Source organism: Podarcis vaucheri (genome assembly GCF_965113315.1).
Source record: "Podarcis vaucheri genome assembly, chromosome: 16".
Classification (NCBI taxonomy): Eukaryota; Metazoa; Chordata; class Lepidosauria; order Squamata; family Lacertidae; genus Podarcis; species Podarcis vaucheri.
This window is the reverse complement of record NC_138754.1, coordinates 37,688,053-37,709,742: the sequence shown is the minus strand read 5'-3', so window position 1 is coordinate 37,709,742 and position 21,690 is coordinate 37,688,053. Positions and strand designations below refer to the sequence as shown.

The following is a 21,690-nucleotide window of genomic DNA, read 5'->3' as shown; positions in this document are numbered from 1 at the left end:
AGGCCAAGTTAGATTCTCCAGCACTGGTCTCCACAGACCGGCAGCAATTATCCAGACCAACCTTTCCCAACTTTGGGTTCTGAGATGCTGTTGGACTACAATTCCCATCATTCCTAGCCAGCATGTGGTAAGTGATGATGGGAGTTGTAGTTCAAAAACATCTGGGGACCCAAGATTGAGAAAGCCTGATCTAGACCTTCAGAAGGGAGTCTTGTCCCACCTGGAGATGCTGGGATTGGAACCTGGGACCTTTTGCAAGCAAAGCATGGGTTCTACGACTGAGCTACAGCCCTTCCATTTAGAAATTATGCCCAATTGCAGCTTATAGACCTCCCCTCTTTTACCACTGTGCCTAATCCTCTCCAAACCTAAATTGTGCCTTGTACATAGGAGTATCTCCCTTTGGCCATTCTGGACTGACTGCCAAGCCATTTAATTAGATCTGGGACAGATGGAATGAAAAGAAGCTTCAGTGCCAAGGCTCTTTGGAAGGGTGTTACCTTGGAGATGCCATGGAAGCTCTCCATGTGATTCTTGATCTGGGGCTGCTTGTTCATGCATGCAGATGGTCGCCTGAAGCCACAGGTGTCAAGTGATGACCATGCCTGCAGGAACGTTGCTGCTTGAGTCTGCCTGGTGAGAGAAAGAAAAGTATCAGGGAAGGGTGTATGTGAATTTTCACCCATCCTTGGGTGGGAAATAGAAACCTTAGTGAGAGAACCAGAATAATAATAATAATAATAATAATAATAATAATAATAATAATAATTAATACCCCACCCATCTGGTTGGGTTTCCCCAGCCACTCTGGGCAGCTTCCAGCAAATAATTAAAATGCAGTGGTCTGTTAAACATTAAAAGCTTCCCTACACAGGGCTGCCTTCAGATGTTTTCTAAAAGTCCGATATTTGGATATTTGTTTATTTCTTTGACATCTGGTGGGAGGGCATTCCACAGGGTGGGGCATAAATAATAAATAAATAAATTATTATTATTATTATTATTATTATTATTATTATTATTATGAATTGGAAGGGACCCCAGGGGTCCTCTAGTCCAACCCCCTGCAATGTAGAAATCACAGCTAAGGAACCCCTGGAAGATGGCTAGCCACCTTCCAGTGTAGTCCACTGCACTATCAAACAGCTCTTACCACCAGAAAGTTCTCCCACGTGTTTAATTAGAATCTACTTTCTTATCATTCGAATCCTTTGGTTTGGGCCCTACCCTATGAAGCAGGAGAAAACAAGCTTGCTCCATCTTCCCTGTGACAGCCCTTCAGACATTTGAAGATGGCTATCGTATCACCTCTAAGCCTTCTTTCCTCCAAGTCTCTCAACTGTTCCTCATAAGGCTTAGTTTCCAGACTCTTTAACCTGTCCTGTTATGTCACCAAGAGTGTTCCCCTAACCTCAGTACAGATCAAAAAGAAAATGTTGCTGGTTTCCTGAGAGAAGAAAAATGTATCATTATTTGCATTTGCTTTTAAATGTTGTGTGTCCTGTATTTGTGTTGAATTTTTACTGGTCTGTGACCATAGTAAATTGTCTGCCTTGCAATGCAGGTGTGTGTGTGTATGTTTGTGTTTGTAAGCCACTTAGAGGTTATTCTGGCATTGTGGTACCTTGTTTTGCGACTGGGATCCATTTCGGAGCCCCAGACACTAGGCGAAAAGGACGAACGACAAAGTGCCACTCTGTGCATGTGTGTAGAGCAGTTTGGACTTCTGCGCATGCGAGAAGCGCAATTTAGTGCTTCTGTGCATGCGTGAGCGGCAAACCTGGAAGTACCCCATTCTGGTACTTCCAGGTTTGCTGCGGATATTCGACGAAATGAGGCAGACTTCAATGAGGCAAACTCAAAATGAGGTACCACTGTATAAGTATATGAAATGAGTGAATAAAATAAAATCACTACCCCTCTTGAACAAACAAGCACTGAATAATATGACCACTTCCAAGTTCCCTTTTAGCCCCTGCTGGTCTTTAATTCTGCAATTTTACAACCACGTTGTCAAGGTTGAGCACAGGGGTTCTGGGTACAGGGGGCAGAAGGGGCTTCAGCACCCATCAGCTGCGCGGCAGCTGAGACAAGTGAGGGCGATCTTTGCTTTCACTCGTCCCAGCCTCTGCCCGGGAGTCCAGGAGCCAGGCAGGGGCTGGGACAAGGAAGCGTGAAGATCACCCTCCCCATGTCCTGCCCCCACCTGGTGCATGCCAGGTGGAGTCACATGGCTGGGTCCCCTCAATGTGGGGCCCCGGTTAGAGACCCTGGCTGAGCAGCAAACGGGAAGTCAGAGGAGAGCCAGAGAATGCTCCAACCAGCAACTATGTGTCTCACTACATGGAGCAGCTTCTGGTTGTGTCTCTGTCAGAGAAACTCTCTGCACATTTTGCTACAAAGAGAGTCTTTATTTCTCCCAGAATTTGGCACATCATCTGACCTGATAGCCATCAGAAAACCCAGCATGCCAAGGAAGTTAAAATCCATATGGAAGAACTCATCTATCACAGCCATATATGTGTAGGTTCTGACAACTTAATGCCATCTGTCAGAATTTCTCCTTCTAGAGAAATGATTTCCTACCCAGAAGAAGATTCTCTACATTATAAAAAGCCTTAGGGTTATTACTATTGGTTGAGACTTAATCCTTTGGCATGAGCAGCTGTATCATCCTATCAATTATTTCTAAACTGAATATTGATTGCTTGCTCTTATGCAAGTTTAGAACCGAACATGGAGACAGAGTCACGGCTGTGGAGCAAACTTTGATTTCTTTCCTTGGTCCTAAAGGGGACTGTGACCTTGTGTGATGCTGACAACACTCAGGAACAGACTGGAGTTGTTTTTTAAACTCCTGCCCCCATCTAATCAGGAAACATGAACCTTTCCCAGCATATGTCCAGGACAGCTAGTGAAAAAGTTGCTGCATGGGCTTTATCCTGCCCTCACTCTCAGTAGGCTTTGCTTGTGGTGCTGTGGGTTAAACCATAGAGCCTTGGGCTTGCCAATTGGAAGGTCGGCGGTTCGAATCCCCATGATGGGGTGAGCTCCCATTGCTCAGTCCCTGCTCCTGCCAATCTAGCAGTTCAAAAGCACGTCAAAGTGCCAGTAGATAAATAGGTACCGCTCCGGTGGGAAGGTAAATGGCGTTTCTGTGCACTGCTCTGGTTTTGCCAGAAGCGGCTTAGTCATGCTGGCCACATGACCCAGAAAAACTGTCTGGGGACAAATGTCAGCTCCCTCAGCCAATAAAGCGAGATGAGTACCACAACCCCAGAGTCATCGCGGCTGGACTTAACTGTCAGGGGTCCCTTACCTTTACCTTTATCTCCAATGGGTAGAATCCAATTGGTGCTCCTAGCCCTGCTGGCTTCAGCAGAGGTGCCTACTAATGGAAGAAGAGAGGAGATTATTATTGGTAATTCCCCCTCCTCGTTGCAGCCCCCAGAACCTTCCCACACATAAAAATCTATTTTGGTGGGTTACAGGACCTTCCACAACAGATTTTGGGAGGAGTGTTGTGAGCTGCAGGGAGGCAGAGGAGTTGGCAAAGATTGTCAGCGGACACCTCCATTGGAACAGAAGTCTTTTGCACTCACAAAAGGGCACCAGTAAGGACTTCCGGGGTTGGCGCGATCTGAAAATGGTGGATTCCCTCCGAGCTCCGGAGGGAATCGGCTCAGCGGAGGATGGGTCTTTGCCGTGCCGGCGACACGGGGACCCTTAAAAACCGCAGGCGCGGAAGCCTGCGGACTGAAGACTCGGTGGGCGCCTAAAGTGCCCCCCTGATTCACGAAGAGCCTTTTTAAAGGCTGCGGAGAGGATACGGGGGGCGGCGTGGCGCTGAGAGTCGATCGCTACCTCCGCCGAATGAAGCCGCGAGCCATGACTGGAGAGCGCTGACTTCCTTCCTTGAAATTCAGACTGAAAAGAATAACCCGTGAGTAAATCGGAATTGGACTTTAAGAACTTTTTCCCTTGAATTTGAGACGACCGGGGGGTGTGCTAAAAGGAAGTCCGCACCCCCCCTTTGCAGACGATCTAGAGCAACGATATAAGAACTAAGCTGGAGAGCCTACCCTGTAAAGGGTGAGTTTAAAAAGACAGTAACTTCCAAGATTTGGAAAAGTAATTTTGAGCAGGAGAGTGGAGTTTCGGAAGTTTCCTCTTGCTGTAAACAACCCCCCCTCCCGGGCCCGGGAGCGTCTTGTTTTGGAGCTTGTGTAAGAGGTGCAGAGTTTGACAGCTGTCAAAGCTGTCAAACAGACAGTTTATAGTGGAAAAACTGTTACTTAAGATCCCTCTGGATTAAAAGGAGTTACAATTGAACTAAAATTGTTGGAAACAAAGTAACAACAATAAGATAGAGGATTGTTGGAGAAAAGAACACTAAGTAACCAGATTCCCTCTAGGGGGAATTCTGTGGAATTACAGTGGCTGTGGATGGAAAGATACTGGTGGAAATCGAAAGGATGTTCTATTTGGTGGGAATCTTACAAGAGCAGACTTCGGCTATGAGTAAACAATTGATGACCTTGACTCCTGAAACAAGTAGTTCTGCTGAATGTAATGAGGACCTGAATGAGAAAGAATCCACAGCTGAACCCGAAATGATAATCAAAGAAGAGGAAGAGACTAAACAAGAAAGAGAAAAAGTAAAGCTGGAAAATACCAACCAGAAGCTGACACCTGCGGAATATAAGCAAGGAGACTATTGGATAAAATCTACTACTACAAATCTACGAAAGATGCAGAAGACGAAAGTGGAGGCCCTGGGAGTTTATGGAATCCAGGAATTTAAAATAAAGAAATATAATTGGGGCCTCCACATTGACTCTGACTCTGACTATGATTTTCAAGATTCATGCCTTGTGGAAATTCTTCAGCAGTTGTTTCCAAAAACATGTATGGGAAGAGATTATGGGTTGATTGTGATAGAACTTTTTCGAGACTTGATGACCGACATAAAAGACTACCAACAAGACCGGCGGAGAGGGACTGAAAGAGACTTGAGAGCCTCGGACGTGTGGGACCCAGGCTAAGATTTGACATTTTGGACATGTATTGGGAAGGGACGCAAATCGGGGATGGGAGGGAGGGAAGGATGTAATTTTAACAACACTCAAGACCATGGGGTTTAGTTAATAAGATTTTTATTTAAGACAAAATGGGAAATCGATGGAAGGGAACTGGGGTCCAACTTAGAAAAAATCCACTTTTGTTTTTCTTTATAAAAGGACTAATATTAAGATGGATAAGAGGAGAAATGCCAATTTGCTGACATAATTTTGGAAATAGGGATGCAAGGGAGGGGGTGGGGGGAGGTCAGGGACTAGGGTTAGGAAAATAAGATCTTCTGAAACTATACATGTTTGCTGTTTTCTTTGTTTGTTTTTGTGTTTGTCTTTGTCTATATAAAATGTGAAAACCCAATAAAAATTTTTTTAAAAAAAAAAACACAAAAGGGCACCAGTGTATTTATTTGTTTGTTCTTTGCAGTGATATCCCTCCTTTCCTCAAAGCAGCTCAAGGTGCGGCACACCATTCTCTTCAACTCCATTTTATCCTCACAGCAACCCTGTGAGGTAGGCTAGGCTGAGACACTGTGACTAGTCCAAGGTCACCCAGTGAGCTTCAGGGGTCCTGTTCCAACACTCTAACCACTGTACTATTGACTGCTGGATAGCACCCAGTGACCCGAGACAACAGTTATTCATGCTAATGCAACTGAGGGCTATAACAGAACTGATACCCCTGGAATCTTAGTGGTTAAATGTTCAGGATATATTTTTATAAAGGAAATAGACAAAACATTTTTTAAAGTGTTAGTTTTTAAATTGTGGGGTACAGCAAACCCCCTTGGTATACGCTATAATAACCAAGATGGGTTATCTTCTGGTTTTAGTATGAGGGTAAACTTGGGTAAAGGGACGAGGGTGGTGCTGTGGGTTAAACCACAGAGCCTAGGACTTGCTGATCAGAAGGTCGGCAGTTCGAATCCCCACAACGGGGTGAGCTCCCGTTGCTTGGCCCCTGCTCCTGCCAACCTAGCAGTTCGAAAGCATGTCAAAGTGGAAGTAGATAAATGGCTACTGCTCTGGCGGTAAGCCGGCTCCTTCGGCCAATAAAGCGAGATGCGCGCCGCAACCCCAGAGTCATCCGTGACTGGACTTAACTGTCAGGGGTCCCTTTACCTTTACATTTAAACTTGGATAGTTGGGAGACTCAGGCAGAAATTGGACAAATAAGAAAGATTTGTTTTACAGAACAAAGTCATTGCAACAAATGATGTGTCAGGAGATAATGTTCCTTTAGGAAACACTTAAAATAAGCAACTGAAGCTTAAAAGAAGCTGTGTGTTTAATACCTTGTTTAGAAGCCTGTAACATCCGCTAGATTTGGTATAATTATTAATATTTATTATTACTATTACTTCCACTATTGATAATTATGATGGGAGTTACAGTCCAGTTACATCTGAAGATCGGGGTTGAAGTGTGTGGCTTTAGTGGTTAGATTAGGACCCCGGAGATCTGGGTTTAAACCACTGCTTGACCTTACTAGCTGACCTAGGGCTGGTTGTGATCTCTCAGTTTAAACTACCTTGCAGGGCTTTTGTTAGAAAAAAATTAGAGAGCCTTCTGCTGGCCCTCAGCTCCTGTTCAATTTTCTTTGCATGATATGCTTCTGGATATTTTCCGCCTGCAGGAAAACGACTTTTCAGACATGACAAATGTCACCTCACCTTCTTCCATAGCAGAAGCAGATGTTCAAAAAAGAGAGGGAGAGAGATGTAAGAAGGCAGAAAACAGTCTTTTAACTGCCAAGACTCTTCTGAACTCTCCTTCTGTAGTTAAGAATATTGAACAGCAATCAATACTAGTGAGAGGACTATCTCTCCCATTTGCTGTTTTTCAATCTTTCCAGCTAACTGTTATGACTGCAAGTCAAAAGCTCTTTTAATATCCTATTTATATGGGGAACGTTTTATTAACTCAGAGAGACAAGTCAGGCCTGCTGATTTTCTTTTTTGTTTTCCTCGAGGAAATAGTAAAACATGACAGGTAATTTTGTAAATTTAGACAGTCAGCAAACATCTGTTGAAGATGATAATGTCTGAGTGGTTTTGCTCTTTCCACCGAAACTTAGTTACATTCGGTTTGCGATTAATTTTTCATTGTCTTCCAGTTAAATGGGAACTGCTTACACAGCTGCCTCCAATAGAACCATCGTTGTTTCCCATCCCCTGCCAGATCGTAAAAGTTGGGTGCAGGCGGGGACATCAAAGGCATCTCCGCATGGAAGAGAATGCAGACAGTAAATTCACCTACGGGTGTGCAGTTTTGTTTTAAGTTATTTAGTCTGATAAATTGCCTACTGCATGGTGAGGTATGCAGCCATATGTGTTCCAGAGTGGAAGTCATTGCAAAGGTTTTTTATTTTTTTCTGAGTTGAGGCATAGGTAAATAAAACCACACAATACCTGGCAGCTTTTAAAAAATATTTTATTCAGGGCTTCTGAGAACTACATTGGAGACAAATGATTCTTTAGCTGTCATTCCTGCATTTCAGGATGTTGGACTAGATCAGGCATGGCCAAACTTGGCCCTCCAGATGTTTTGGGACTACAACTCCCATCATCCCTAGCTAACAGGACCAGTGGTTAGGGATGATGGGAATTGTAGTCCCAAAAACATCTGGAGGGCCAAGTTTGGCCATGTCTGGACTAGATGAACCTTGGGTTCCCTTCCAACCCCTTCATTCTGAGATGATTTTTTGGGGAGTGGGGGTAGGGGGAAGAGAGAATTGAGACAACCAGCAAGCATAAACCTCTGCTCTCAAGGACTGTTGTGTGGTGTAAGAGAGAGAAGCTCAGGCTTTTTACTTAGTACTAGGGATAGATGGAGCTGTCAATTTCAGTTTCTCATTTTTCCAATCCTCAGTTCGGTACTCCATATTCCTGCAGCAATTTGAAGATTTTTTAAAAAACAAACAAACAAAAATCCTTTTGAAAAGCCATCAGCATTTTAGTTTTATTTTTTCCTAATGAATACATTTTTGTATGCAGCTTTTACTAAAATGCACTTTTTTTGCAAGCAATTTTCCCTAAGCCAATGCATTTTTATGTGTCTCCCCCCCCCCTAATATGTATATCCATTTTATGCACACATTTTGCCTAATATAATGCATTTTTTAAATACATTTTTGGGTTGGTGTAGGAACCAATTCACAAATTTGGAGAAGTGTGAGTTTTGAAGGATGTCTGCACTTTGGTTTCCCTCCTGGTTCAAGGAATGCAAATTGGGTAGTTTCTTATTAATATGCCAACAAACTCAGTGTTCCCTCCCATCCTGACTTAGTGCTATTTATTGTTTACTTATTTTTTTAAAATTATATTTTTATTAGTTTTACAGAATTTTTTAAGACAATACTAACATATAAAAAGACATACAAACATGTATAATTTCATAGACAAATTTTCATGAACTTCGTTTCTCAGACTCCCCCATACCTCCCCTTTCTGCATCCCAATGCCCAAAGTTTTTCAGCAACTTCTATCAGTTCTGTCAAGGATATGTCTTACTAGCATTTCCTTCAATCTAATATTACCTCGCTGTAACCCTTTCATTCTAGAAGCCTTGACATTTTAACCTTCATCAAGTTTATAATAGTCCTTCAAGTAAATTTTAAATTTCTTCCAATCTTCTTCTGTCGTCTCCTTCCGCTGATCATGAATTCTGCCAGTCATCTCCGCCAGTGTCATATAGTCCATCACTTTCATCTGCCATTCTTCCAAAGTGGGTAGATCTTGTGTCTTCCAATACTTTGCGATGAGTATTCTTGCTGCTGTCGTAGCATACATAAAGAAACTTCTATCCTTCTTTGCCACCAATTGGCCGACAATGCCCAAGAGAAAGGCCTCTGGTTTTTTAGAGAAAGTACATTTAAGTACCTTTTTCATTTCATTATATATCATCTCCCAGAAAGCCTTAATCTTCGGGCACGTCCACCAAAGGTGATAAAACGTACCCTCAGTTTCTTTACACTTCCAGCATTTATTGTCAGGCAAATGGTAAATTTTTGCAAGCTTGACTGGGGTCATGTACCACCTGTAAATCATTTTCATAATATTTTCCTTTAAGGCATTACATGCCGTAAATTTTATACCGGTGTTCCACAACCATTCCCAGTTTACTTATTTAAAGCATTTATATACCACTTAATTTTTCCAAAATATCTTAAGTGGTATACAGTCTAAATAGCAATCAATATAAAAGTTTTTTAAAAATTAAAAAATTAAAACAAAAACACAACCTAAAACCAGCAAAATAGCGATATAAAAACACATAAAAGCATATGCAAGCAAATACAACAGAAATTCAGACTTACAAGTTACTTATCACTTAATATGTACAGAAACAAATGCAGATATTTAAAAAAAACTCCCAAAAATTGCCTTCTACTAGCAATGGAGCAGAATTTTCTTCCCTCTGTGTTTCTTAGTAAATTGATCCCATTTGCACATCTTGGGCTAATAAACAGACTGGAAGGTTTTTTATCCTCCAGATTATGCAGTTCTCTGAATTTTGTAGTAACAGTTTTCACCTCCTGCCCCCCCTTCCTCAGCATGGTTAATGATTAGAGATTGTGAGGGTTGTTGCTGAAAACATCTGCAAGGCATCAGGGTAGGGAATCCTGGACTAAGGAGACATGGCAAGGCTCCATCTGCATTATACATTTAAAGCAGTATCATACCACTTTACACTGTCAGAGAGCTACAGTTCCCAGAGTTTCCTGGGAAGAGGGGTTGATTATTAAACCACTCTGGAAATTATAACTATGTGAAAGGGGTAGGGGGTCTCCTAAGAGCTCTCAATGCCATTAACAAACTACAGTTCCCACGATTCTGGGAGAAGACATGAGTGTTTAAGGTGGTATTATACTGCTTTAAGTGTACAGTGCAGATGGGGCCGAAGATGCTATCTCACCTGGATCAGAGAAAATGGATTGTCTCCTAGCACTCACAAAGTTCACCAGTCTTTCCTTTCACTTTGTATTTTCAGCACGAGGTGAGGGCTGTTGATGTTTACACGACTAGTGATGTTTAAGCCCTGTTCTGACCTTTCATGGGATCTACTTTTGACATAAATGTCAAGTTAACAACTCAGATCAGAGCTCTGGAGAAGCACATCAAGGAATATATTGATAGAAATCAGCAAGGAGCTTCGTCATTTGAATGATCTGATCTTTGGAACTGTTTCCACCCCTTCCCTCTCAATTTCTCATCAACGTTACCACCTACTTCTATGAACTTTTCTGGGAGGGAAAAAATAGCTAATGACATATTGATTCCCACCCCCCTTTTACAATTTTTGGCACTTTATGTACATCTCTGGACATGGGTGAACATAACAGCCTCCTTTAAAAGAGAGAAAGAGAGAGAACATTCTAAAGAGGATGGTAAAAGTAATCCGTTTGCAACATTCTTAAAAAAGTTTGCATCAAAGAGAACTCAAGGACAGACATTTTGAATGCAGTTGCCGTTCAGACTCTGCCTCTTCCAGTTAGGAGGATCTGGGACCATGAGCTGGGAAGGAACCCCTGCTTCAGACTTTGGAGGTCCACTACCAGTCAGAGAAGACAATACCAGGCTCAGGGGATCAATGACTCAGTATAAGGGAGCTTCATGTCCTAGGAAAGGATGATAGCTGTGTGGTGGAACATGTTTGTGGCATGCAAAAGGTCCCAGGTGCTGGCATCTACCTTTATTTAAAAATAAAATAAATAAAGATCAGCTAGGGCTGATGGGAGTTGCAGTCAAACAATAGCAGGAGGACCACAGGTTCTTCATCCTTGGATTATGCAGTTCTTAACATTTCCCTCTCTGGACTGGATCTTAGGAGGAAACACTGGGGGAGATTTTTTTAAAATATTATATTTACATTTCTATTCCACCTTTCCTCCTAGTGATTCGCCGAGACCACATAACACCGGTCTTGAAAGACCTACATTGGCTCCCAGTACGTTTCCGAGCACAATTCAAAGTGCTGGTGTTGACCTTTAAAGCCCTAAACGGCTTCGGCCCAGTATACCTGAAGGAGCGTCTCCACCCCCATCATTCTTCCCGGACGCTGAGGTCCAGCGCCGAGGGCCTTCTGGCGGTTCCCTCATTGCGAGAAGCAAAGCTACAGGGAACCAGGCAGAGGGCCTTTTTGGTAGTGGCACCCGCCCTGTGGAACGCCCTTCCAGCAGATGTCAAAATCATAAACAACTACCTGACATTCAGAAGACATCTTAAGGCAGCCCTGTTCAGGGAAGTTTTTAATGTATGATATTTTAGTGTTTTTTGGTTTCTATGGAAGCCGCCCAGAGTGGCTGGGGAAACCCAGCCAGATGGGCGGGGTACAAATAAATTATATTATTATTATTATTATTATTATTATTATTATTATTATCAAGGAGTATACATGATTCTCCTCCATCTCAGTTGTACCTTCACAACAACCCTGTGGGGAAGGTTAAGCTAAAAGATGATTGGCCCAAGGTCACCCAGTGGATGGGTGAGCAGTGATTTGAACTCTGCTCTCCAAGGTCCTAGCCCAGCACCCTTAACCACTATGCCATGCCGACTCCCTTCTGAAATACAGTGGTACCTTGGTTTGCAACAGCTTTGGATTACAATCGTTTTGGATTACAACCACAACAAACCCGGAAGTATGTGTCCCTTTTTTTGGATTACAACCCATTTTTTTGGATTACAACCCATTTTTTGGGGGGGGGGAAGCCCCATTGGTAAAAGCGCGCCTTGGGTTACAACCTGTTTTGGTTTACAACCAGACCTCCGGAACGGATTATGTTTGGAAACCAAGGTACCACTGTAGTGAAGAATATCAAATAAGCCTTTGCCATCTCAAAGTGTCATCTCAAGAGGAGGCACTGGCCATTGTATTGGGCACATGCTGGCAGTGCTGGAAGGCAGCAGCCAGAAGTGAATGTAGGAAGGTGAAGAGATTGAGGCAATTTTATTTAAACACTCTCTACTCTCCAGCATGTTTTTGATGTCTCTTCTAATACCCGTTTTCAGCTGAGCTTACAGAAAGAGGCCATTCCATTTACACCTCCAATATTCTCAGTTCTGTGGCTTGTCACAAATATCTTTGCACTTCCAAGCAAAAACTGCATCAATAATTACAGAAGTTGGAGGTGGCTGTCCCCCCCCCCCACTGCAGTACGAAAAGCACAAAGGGAGAGAGCAGGTGAGAGAAAGAGGGGTTGTTAATTCAAATACTGACTGCTGGATTTTCATTTGTCCTGGCTTTCTCATGCTCTCTTGCATCCATCTTCCGTTATGATTTGGGGCAGATTTGAAATATAATTTGTTTGTCCATGGATACTGTTTAACTCCTTCTGCTGCTCATTGCAGGAAACCCATGGGCAAAAGGAGTACATCATTTGTAGCAAATTATGAATCTATACCTACCTACCTACCTATCCTATCTCTCTCTGTCTCTCTCTGTCTCTCTCTCTCTCTATCTATCTCTGTCTCTGTCTCTGTCTCTGTCTCTGTCTCTGTCTCTGTCTCTATCTCTATCTCTATCTCTTAATCTCTTATCTATTCATCCTGGGGCTGAGTCAAAATGGCTCCCCCCAGTGGTGGCTGCTCATTGGGTTTGGTGGGACAGAAGACAGGGAGACCCACAGTACGTGGTGTCAGAGCCAATGATAGGCAGAGCCAACTAATTATTCTTTTGCCTCCATCTTCCTCACTGCTGAGCACAACAAGGGCAAAACTGAGATGAAAGAGAAAAATCTAATAGGCACTGCCTCCTCCTATAGACTGCTTGTTTATTAGAAGGGAGACAGGTTGGAGCTGGTTTGGGGGCAGAATGCGGTTGGCAGAATAGTGCTTCATTCACCCTGACAGACTCCCAAAGCAAGCTGCAAAGTGGAACACTACATTTTGGCAATTTTGGGGAGACCCAATGTACAAAATATTCACTCCGCTTAGTATAACGGCAATAGCAAACCTCATGCTCCTGGACACCTTTCCTATTTTTAATTCTATGGTTAACCAATTAGATGTCGTCCTGGGGGGTATTTAGTATTGCCGTCACTCTGATTTGTCTTCCAGTGCCATCATGTAATCTAAGCTCATTGGCCAACTGTCTTAAAGCCAAAGGAGAGTGAGGTTCATGCTTCCTCCTCTTGCTTTGGCATCTGGTGAGTAAAAAATTAAGCAAATAACTGTGTCCAGCACCAGCAGGAAGCATTGTCCAATACCTCCATGACCATGAATAGATAGTCAAAGTGATTTTTAAATGTGATTGGGGGAGTGTGGTAGGAAATCCCGCTCTGAAAGGCCCCCCTTTGAGCCAAGAAGGTTGACTAATAAACTTCTGATTCAACCCTAATCCTTCCAGGGTCAAAGGCAATATGCCTCTGAATACCAGTTGGTGGGAATCCCCAGTAGGGAGAGGGCTATTGGACTCAAGCGCTGCTTATGAAGAATTGAGAAGTGGGGATCTATAATTTCAAAATATGGGATCTCTAGCAACTAAAACCTGTTCCCTGTTACTTGTGGTTATGCATCCCAATTATAGGATTAGAGAAGCAAAGTGCTTAGATGTGTCAAATATTCCTAAATATAGACATGCATTGCGTGGCAATTCCCCTCCCCCATGTGAAATGAAGACACAGAACACATTATTTAAGGTTAATGGGCATAAAAACAGGCCACAACTTTATTGATTACAGGATTGAAAGGTATTGGCCTTAGGCATTGGCTCCTATCGACTACCCGGCATGGGGACCGGGAAGGGTTATCCACAAGCCGTGAGAGTCCTGTTGAAGTACGCCAACTAGGATCCCACGGGTGTCACCACTCAGGGGCATGCCGGAGGCCCTTACCTCCCTAGGTTTCGGACAAGGCAACTCCCCCCCCCCCGGAGTCCTCTACCGGACTACCCTTTTCCTTAGGGGAAGGTGATGGCACTTCCTCCCCCCCCCTTCATCTGCATAGCAATTACCCCTGCCAATGCCTAACCGCCAATACTGAGGAAATTGTGGCGTTTGCTACGAGGTAGGCGAAAAAACCGAAAGGCCGGAAGTGCGCCAAGTTGGAAAAATTCCTACCAGGCCCCTTGCGGCGACCAACCTAGGTCATACCTAGCTAAGCCTAAAGGGTGGGTGGGATGGGAAAACCGGTCAGCTGGAACGGAGGAAAGAGGGCGGTCCCCGGGCGCGCCTGGCCTTAAATGGGCTAGGCCACGCCTCCCTAGCCCGCCGATTGGTGGGCAGGGTCACAGGCGCACCCAGGGATTCCCTGTTCTCACGGGGGCAAAAGGCCAGCCCCCGCGTGTGTGGGAGGGGCAGTCCGCAATCCCCTCTCCTCGCGAGTTCGGAAATGGCTTTAACATTAGATAGATTCAATGCTTTGCCCTCTGCAATATTTCAGGATATTTCACCTTATACACTTTAAATGTTTCTGTGTTATTGGAGGAGTTGCATCTGTGATACGTCTTACTAAACTGTATGTTTTGAGCACAGATCAGATGAAATTCAATGAGATCTAGAGGATTCCTTAAATGAGCTAATTGGGTGTTTTATCTTGGTAAATAACAGATATCAGATTGTGGTTTTCAAAGAAAAGGAAAGAAAAATGCAATGAGCAAAAGATTGGTGAAGTGCTGATTTAGACTTCTTTCCTATACTATGGGGTGGTAAATCTCAAACCTAGGGGCTGAATGCAGACCCCACTGCCCCCGGCCTTTCTGTCCAGCTGTCAGAACTTTCCCCAGGCACAACCCATCCCTGCCCTTTCAGTACACCCTCCTTTTGCATGGCTGGAATGTAGCCAGCTGTAGAAAGGTAGGAAGATTCATGTGTATTGCTTGGCCCCTTCTGCATCTGGACCTTCTCCCATTTTCCTCCATCTCCACCCACCACTGCTCTGCTACCTGAGGAAGGTTTGTTTATTCCCTACATTTATATGCCACCTTAATTCCAAGGAGCAAAAGGTGGCATGTGTGGACGGTTCTCTTCCTCCCTGTTTTATCCTCAGAGTAACCCTGTGAAGTAAGATAGGCTGAGAGACAGCGACTGGCCCAAGGTCACTCAATGAGCTTCATAGCCAAGTGGGGATTTGAAACTCGGTCTTCCAGGTGCCACACTCCAGCCGCTACACCCCACTGGTTGCTCACAAAGCAATGCTTCCTTCAGCATAGAAGACATCTGTTATCATTCCCCAGGATATCTGAGTCAGTATGCATAGGTTGGAGGGGGAACTCAGAACATGGGTAGAGAAGGTGAAGTGTTCTTGCACTGGGTCCTTGTGCTAACAGGACAACTCATTTGGGTGAATCTAAAATCCCCAGGTGCACCCCATCTTTCAGGGCAGGCCCTCAGCATTATTGACGATGCACAGATTTCAGTTGTCTTTCTTGCTATGTAAAATAGCTTTACTTTTTGGATGTGCAAAGCAGAGGCAACAGTGACTCATTCAGAACTATACTCTGAATGTAGTTTTCACCTGAAAACTATACTCTTCTAAGTGAATTGTACCCTGTTTCCAGGAATGCTGAGATTGAAGTACATCTGCTTTTCTCCCAACCTCTCAGAGTTTAGAATAGTATTTCCAAGAGTAAATAAGAACACAACGGAAATTGCTTTTCTGAGAAAAAGCTGGGTTAGCAATGAAGGTGAAGATTTGGCAGGCGGGGGGGGGAGTTCTTTCTTCTTTACAATTTCCCAGCTTTCAATTCATTTTTATTCATGTTATTATCTCTACTTAGAAAATGAAATTGTAAGAACTATTCTCCCCCCACAGTCTACATGCATGAAAAGGGTTCATCTCTTAGCTTGAGTTCTGCTACTACTTCCTTATGAATAGGTTGTTGACTACTCTATTCAGTATAAGGCAGCCTCCAATCTCTTATGGTCTAGCTAGCCATACTGTGGTTTTAAAGCTAGCTGGAAGCGGTGTGTAACTTGAAAACTTGGACATTAATAGAAGTTCTCTAAACTGTCTGTTGCTTTGATATATATGTGGTGTGTTTCTGACAGTTCAACAAATTGGGCCAGATGTGTTGCCCACTAATGGCAGAAGAGGAGGAATAGTCAGCAAAAGAGATTTAGGCCAGGGGTGGTGAAGCTGTGGTCCTCCAGATGTTGTGGACTCCAGTTCCAATCATCCTTGACTGTGGGGTGGTGGGAGTTAGAACCTACTAACATCTGGAGGGCCACAGGTTCAGCATCCTCTCATTAGTCCATGAGGTAAATTCTATACTACATGTTACAGAAAGGGACCACCGTTTGGGTCAGCGGGCTACCATGTCTTCTGATGTATCATCCTGCCCCAAAGTGCACAGGGCAGGGGTGAGGAGCTGCTGTTGAACTATAGCTCTGATCATCCTTGACTGGAGGGATCATCCACACTGGCTGGAGAATTGAAATCCTGGAGGGTCACTTGTTCCTTGCCATTGCATTGGTCTGAAAACCAGGACCACCAGCACATCAGGTGTAGGTGTTATTTAATTGAGAGCCATGTTCACCTGACCTGACCTGCTCTGCTCTGAGGCATCACTTGAAATAAGTTTTTGCCCCTTGTCAGACTTTATCAGCAAAGCATCCACATCATCTGAGTCAGCTCCTACATTTCTCACAGACCATTTCACATTAGGATTGTATCTCTTTCATTTGTCTTCTTGAAACACTGAGGATGTTTTGCTCTTCTGTGTTTGACAGTCAGACAGAATTGTCTGTGCCAGGGATACACAAAACCAATGTCCATTTATCTGTTGTGGGTGGGGGAGAAAGCTTCCTTCAATTCATTTGTGCTGTGGACAAAAGCCATCAATTGAAACCCCGTGAAACCTTTAAAGCTCGGTGAACATTTTGTGCATCTTTTCTTTTTTTCTTAACTGTAGGAGTAGTTCATACATATGTACAGGGTGAGTCTTTTGAAAGAGGCCCCATGGAACATGTGTACTCTGTATCCACGGGGCCCCTTTTAAAGGACTCACCCTGTATTTATCACTTGATGGCTGCAGTGGTGACTGGTGTCCATTGGGACTGGTGGGGATCAAAAGCAGAGACCCCCAAACAGTATGTGGTGTCTAAGCCAATGGCAGGCACAGTGCATTAATGCTGGATTTGCCTCCATCCTCCTCTCTGCTGAGTTGTGCAAGGGCAACAGTGGAACTAAAGAGGAGGAAGCTGACAGCCAGGATCACCTCTGGGCTGCTTGGAAGTAAGAAGGCAGGTGAGGTGAGGAGAGCACAGACTAGCATTGGTGGGGTGGTTCCCCATTTTCCCCAATGAACCAGCCTCCACTGGGTGACTATAAGGCAATGCACAGATGCATCCAAATTTTGGAACGGGGAAACTTGTAACAGCAACTGTAGGACTCTCTCTGTGTAACTCACCAAACCCTTTATGAGCCAAGTCCATGACTCCAGTGGAATTCAGGCCCAGCTCTTAAGTGAATTTGGGCCCAACAATGAAGAGAGTGGATCAATGGTGGAGAGGGCTGACTGTAGACAGCAGGTCTCATGTTTTAGATGCATTCCTCTGGATATTAATTTAGCTGTTTGATCGGTTAAACATTGAGGCCATATGACTGCAATCCTATGCATATTTAAAGGTAAAGGTACCCCTAACTATTAGGTCCAGTCATGGACGACTCTAGGGTTGCGGCGCTCATCTCGCTCTATAGGCAAAGGGAGCTGGCGTTTGTCCACAGACAGCTTCTGGGTCATGCGGCCAGCATGACTAAGCCGCTTCAGGCGAACCAGAGCAGCGCACGGAAACGCCATTTACCTTCCCACCAGAGTGGTACCTATTTATCTACTTGCACTTGATGTGCTTTTGAACTGCTAAGTGAGCAGGAGCTGGGACCGAACAATGAGAGCTCACCCCATCACGGGGATTCGAACCGCCGACCTTCTGACCACAGAGCCACCCATGTCCCTATTTATGCAGGGTTTAAATCTCATGGTGCCGTCAGGGCAGGTGTTTGGAAGAGAGGTCCAGTGAAAAGTCAGCAGAATGAGCGTGGGAGTGATGGAAGCAAAGGCAGTATAACTGCCTTGCCACATTTTGAAGTGATTGTCATCTCAATGGTCTAAGCTCCCAATTTGAGTTCTGAGCCTTGAGCTACTGAACTGCACCGCTGAATAATCCCCACTAAACTCATTAGGGTAGATGTGGAGGATCTCAGACCCAGGGGCTACATGTGGCCCTCCAAGCCTCTCCATCTGTTCACTCCCTCCCTGATCACACACCCCCTTGCACGTCACATCTTTCACCAGTCCTTGTTCTCACCCTCTTTAAGTGTTTTTGCCTGGCCTTGAACTCTGATCATGCACCTTGCTTGTCTGGATGGAGGTTAGAGAGGAGTGAAAGTTGAAACTAGCCCACTGTACAAACGTAACATTTACATTTGGTGTTCCATGTACTTTGGCCTTTGGCACTATCCATCGCTGCCCTGTGGCCCTTGAAAGGTTGTCCAGTAGGGAATGTGGCCCCCAGGCTGAAAAAGATTCCCTTTTGATAGGGCTTGCTTCTGAGGAGACGTGTGCATGAATGCTCTGTAGATATAAATTTCTTTCAACAGATGGATAGATATAGATATATGTGTTTTCCCCTTGTCATCTCAAATTATTCCATCATGAGGAGGGGCAAAGATCTAGCCAAGGAACTGCAGGAGGGAGAGGGGAAATCCCACAGCAAATAGATGTAAGCATGCAGTGCCAAATGAGGTTACATCTTACAAGTGCCAAGGAGGAGGCTAACAACTAGAGACAAAGTCTTAAAATTGAGGGGAAGCAACAGGCCAGCTGCCACTGCCTCTGCCTGTCTCTGTGGGAACATAAGCTGAATGTTGCTATCTCCAAAAAATTATAATTCCCCAGCCCCCAGCCCTTCACTTAGCTTGCCTTGACTGTTAACTCTGGTTCTTACAAATTGCTTGCATCCTCTAGTCGTCACAAGCTGAGTTTAGGCTAAAATGAAATTGCAGCACTTCAGCTGATTTCTCTGAAGGCAGAGTTCATTCTGGAATCAAATTTTTCTTCATCCAGGAAGCTTCTGATGGTGTCTGAAATTTGCAACCATGATTCTGTAGAGGCAGCATAGTACAATAGATAGAATGCCAGAATAGCTATGAGGCAGATCTGGCAGTTATCAGGCCCAGTTTGGACATATAATGAGTTTTGGACTTCATTAGGGCAACACCAGCTGTCCTTGGGAGCTCTCCTGGGTGCTGAAGAACCTGACTCTGAATACCTGTAAACCAGGCTTTGACTACAGGAATGGGGAACCTCCATCCCATGTGCCTGATTAGGTCCACCAGGCTTCCCCATTTGAACCTCTCAGGCCATCAAATATGATGTAAGGTGTGAGGAAGGTAAACATCAAACACATCCTAAAGGGTATTTGCAGGTATCACCAACTAGCTGATGAGTGCTGTCTTCAAAGCCCTTTTCAATGTGGTGTACAAAATAGCACTTTGAGATGGGGCTTCTGAAGATCTCTGCAGGCAAAAATGTCATCTGACATCATTGTGACATCCGGTGAATGACTACATCTAGGTGTCAAACGGGGGGAATAACAATCTGCCCTGCTGGGCTAAAAGGGGTTTTCCATCCCCGTGTTACTATCTGAAAACTGCTTCTTGATTATGGTGGTCACCAGGTCTCAGTTCTCCACAAGCCTTGCATCTCAGCCCTGCCAGAGCAAGGCATAAATAAATTATGTCCCACCAGAAAGACATACTCAGACGGCTGTGACTTGGTTAATTTACTCTTTTTAAATAACTACTGTAATAAAACTGGCAATTAAAAACAAGAGACGGAGAGAGGGAGAACACTGAAATTACAATGCAGCTATAACTGTAACTGCCTTGTTACCATGTTACATCAGAAAAGAACACACACACACAGTGTCCTAAGGCAGTGTCTTAAAGACAGATTTATAATCACATAAGCCAGGGTTGGCAATATTTTGTCCCTGAAAGCCCTATATATCAGTGGGCAGGCATTTGGAGGCCACATGACACTAGGCCTAGCTGGTGGTGTTCGGAGCATATCACTTCGCTGGTATTCCTCTCTATCAGGGGTGAAACATTAGAAGGATATGGTACAGGTTTTGGGGGAGCACAATCTCAGGAGGCTGCAACAAAATTTGGTCGGGGGAGAATTTGGTAATCTGCAGATCTGTGTACAACTGCCTTCTCCATATTATCTGTGCTATTAATGGGCAGAAATTGGGGTGATCTTTTCACTTAATCTTTCCAGGAGGAGGTAACATTCACCAGAGGTTTCTCTGGGGTGGAGCTCACCATTCACAGTGGCAATGTGACAGCTTCTTCCTTCCTTTTTATAAATCACCCCTTCATCATACTAGAGTGGGTTACAATGAAATACCAATATAATACAAAATATAGCAGCACCAGTGGTGTTAACCAGTTTCCATAAGAGCAGTTTCCGGCATCGATAGTCTGGCTCCCATTCTGCATTTCCCACAATGTACTGGGGCTTCCATCATTCCGGGACACTGTGAGTAGGAAATTGTAGACACCAGAAAAAGAAAGAAATGAATGGTGGAGTGGTCTTCTTGGAGTCGAAGATGTCTTCTGTGAAATTTCAACCCAGCTAGGAAGTTCAAAACCTTAATTAGACATACCTGGGAAAGGTACCTCTCCTTCTCCCACCCTCCAACCACATGATTGTGCAAGTCCTCCAAATCAGTTCAGGGTCCAGATCCAAGTCAGGTTAGCTCCTGATCATCCTGGGCTGTCTAGGAGCCCAAAACTGATCACGATAGAGCATGCACAACCCTGATTTAAAGCATATGCTTAAATGCAGTCTTTTGTGGGGGTTTCTTCTTCTTCTTTATTGCAGCTTAATGCCAGAATGTGCTGGAACAGACCTAAGAATTGAGCATATGTGAAAGAGACACAAAACATAAGGAGATCTGCCACTGCTGGATGATCCAAAGTGAACCCGGGCCCCGGTTTGATAATTGCTACCCGCTTTTTCTCCAAACTGAAACTTTGGAGAAAAAAATAGATACCTTCCCTGAGAATTCCTGAAGAGGTGTCTAACTTAACTCTAGCCTCTCTCTGAAGCTTTAAAGCCCTTAAACTGTTGCTATCACCTGTGGAGGAAAATGCTGTTTTGCTTTCAGTGTCTACGGAGAGAGACTTCCACATCGGATGAATACTAAGCAGAAATCTGACTTTTCAAAAGAACAAAGATATGGGAAGGGGGAAGGAGGGAGAGAACCTGAATTTGAAAGGAGATTTATTTCTAGAGCAATCTGCTTAGGTGTTTTATTACGTACACGCTAAAGAGTTTAGAAGAAACAGTTAACTCAAATTAAAAACAAAATGAAAGGAGATGAAGAAAGGGAGGCAAAGCAAACCATTAGCTAAGGCAATGATAGCTGAAGGCAAGTGAATTGCAAGCGGCCCTTTTCATCTGCTGGGAGTATTGCAAGAGCTATGGAACCACAGGAAGGAGAAGCAAAATAATGATGTTCCATAGTTTTGGGGTGGGAATGCTACACTTTGTACCTGAGGTAGTGTGTGTGTTGCTCTAGGACCCAAAAATAAGCAGGATGGTGTACCGGAGTCTGGAGATCAAGGGTCCTTTAAAGGTACAGAAAAGCAAAAAGCAAAACAAAAAT

General features: G+C 44.1%; 1 protein-coding gene and 1 long non-coding RNA gene across 3 annotated transcripts in view; both read left to right on the top strand.

The window, feature by feature from the left end:
- Nucleotides 1-21,690, top strand: part of LOC309521517 (transmembrane protein 132C-like) — a 271,354-nt gene that overhangs the window by 174,376 nt on the left and 75,288 nt on the right. The gene's annotated exons all lie outside the window — the stretch shown is intronic.
- Nucleotides 525-7,343, top strand: LOC309521572. Its single transcript, XR_014214726.1, has 2 exons — nucleotides 525-636; nucleotides 7,192-7,343. It is a non-coding gene; the product is annotated as an uncharacterized lncRNA (long non-coding RNA).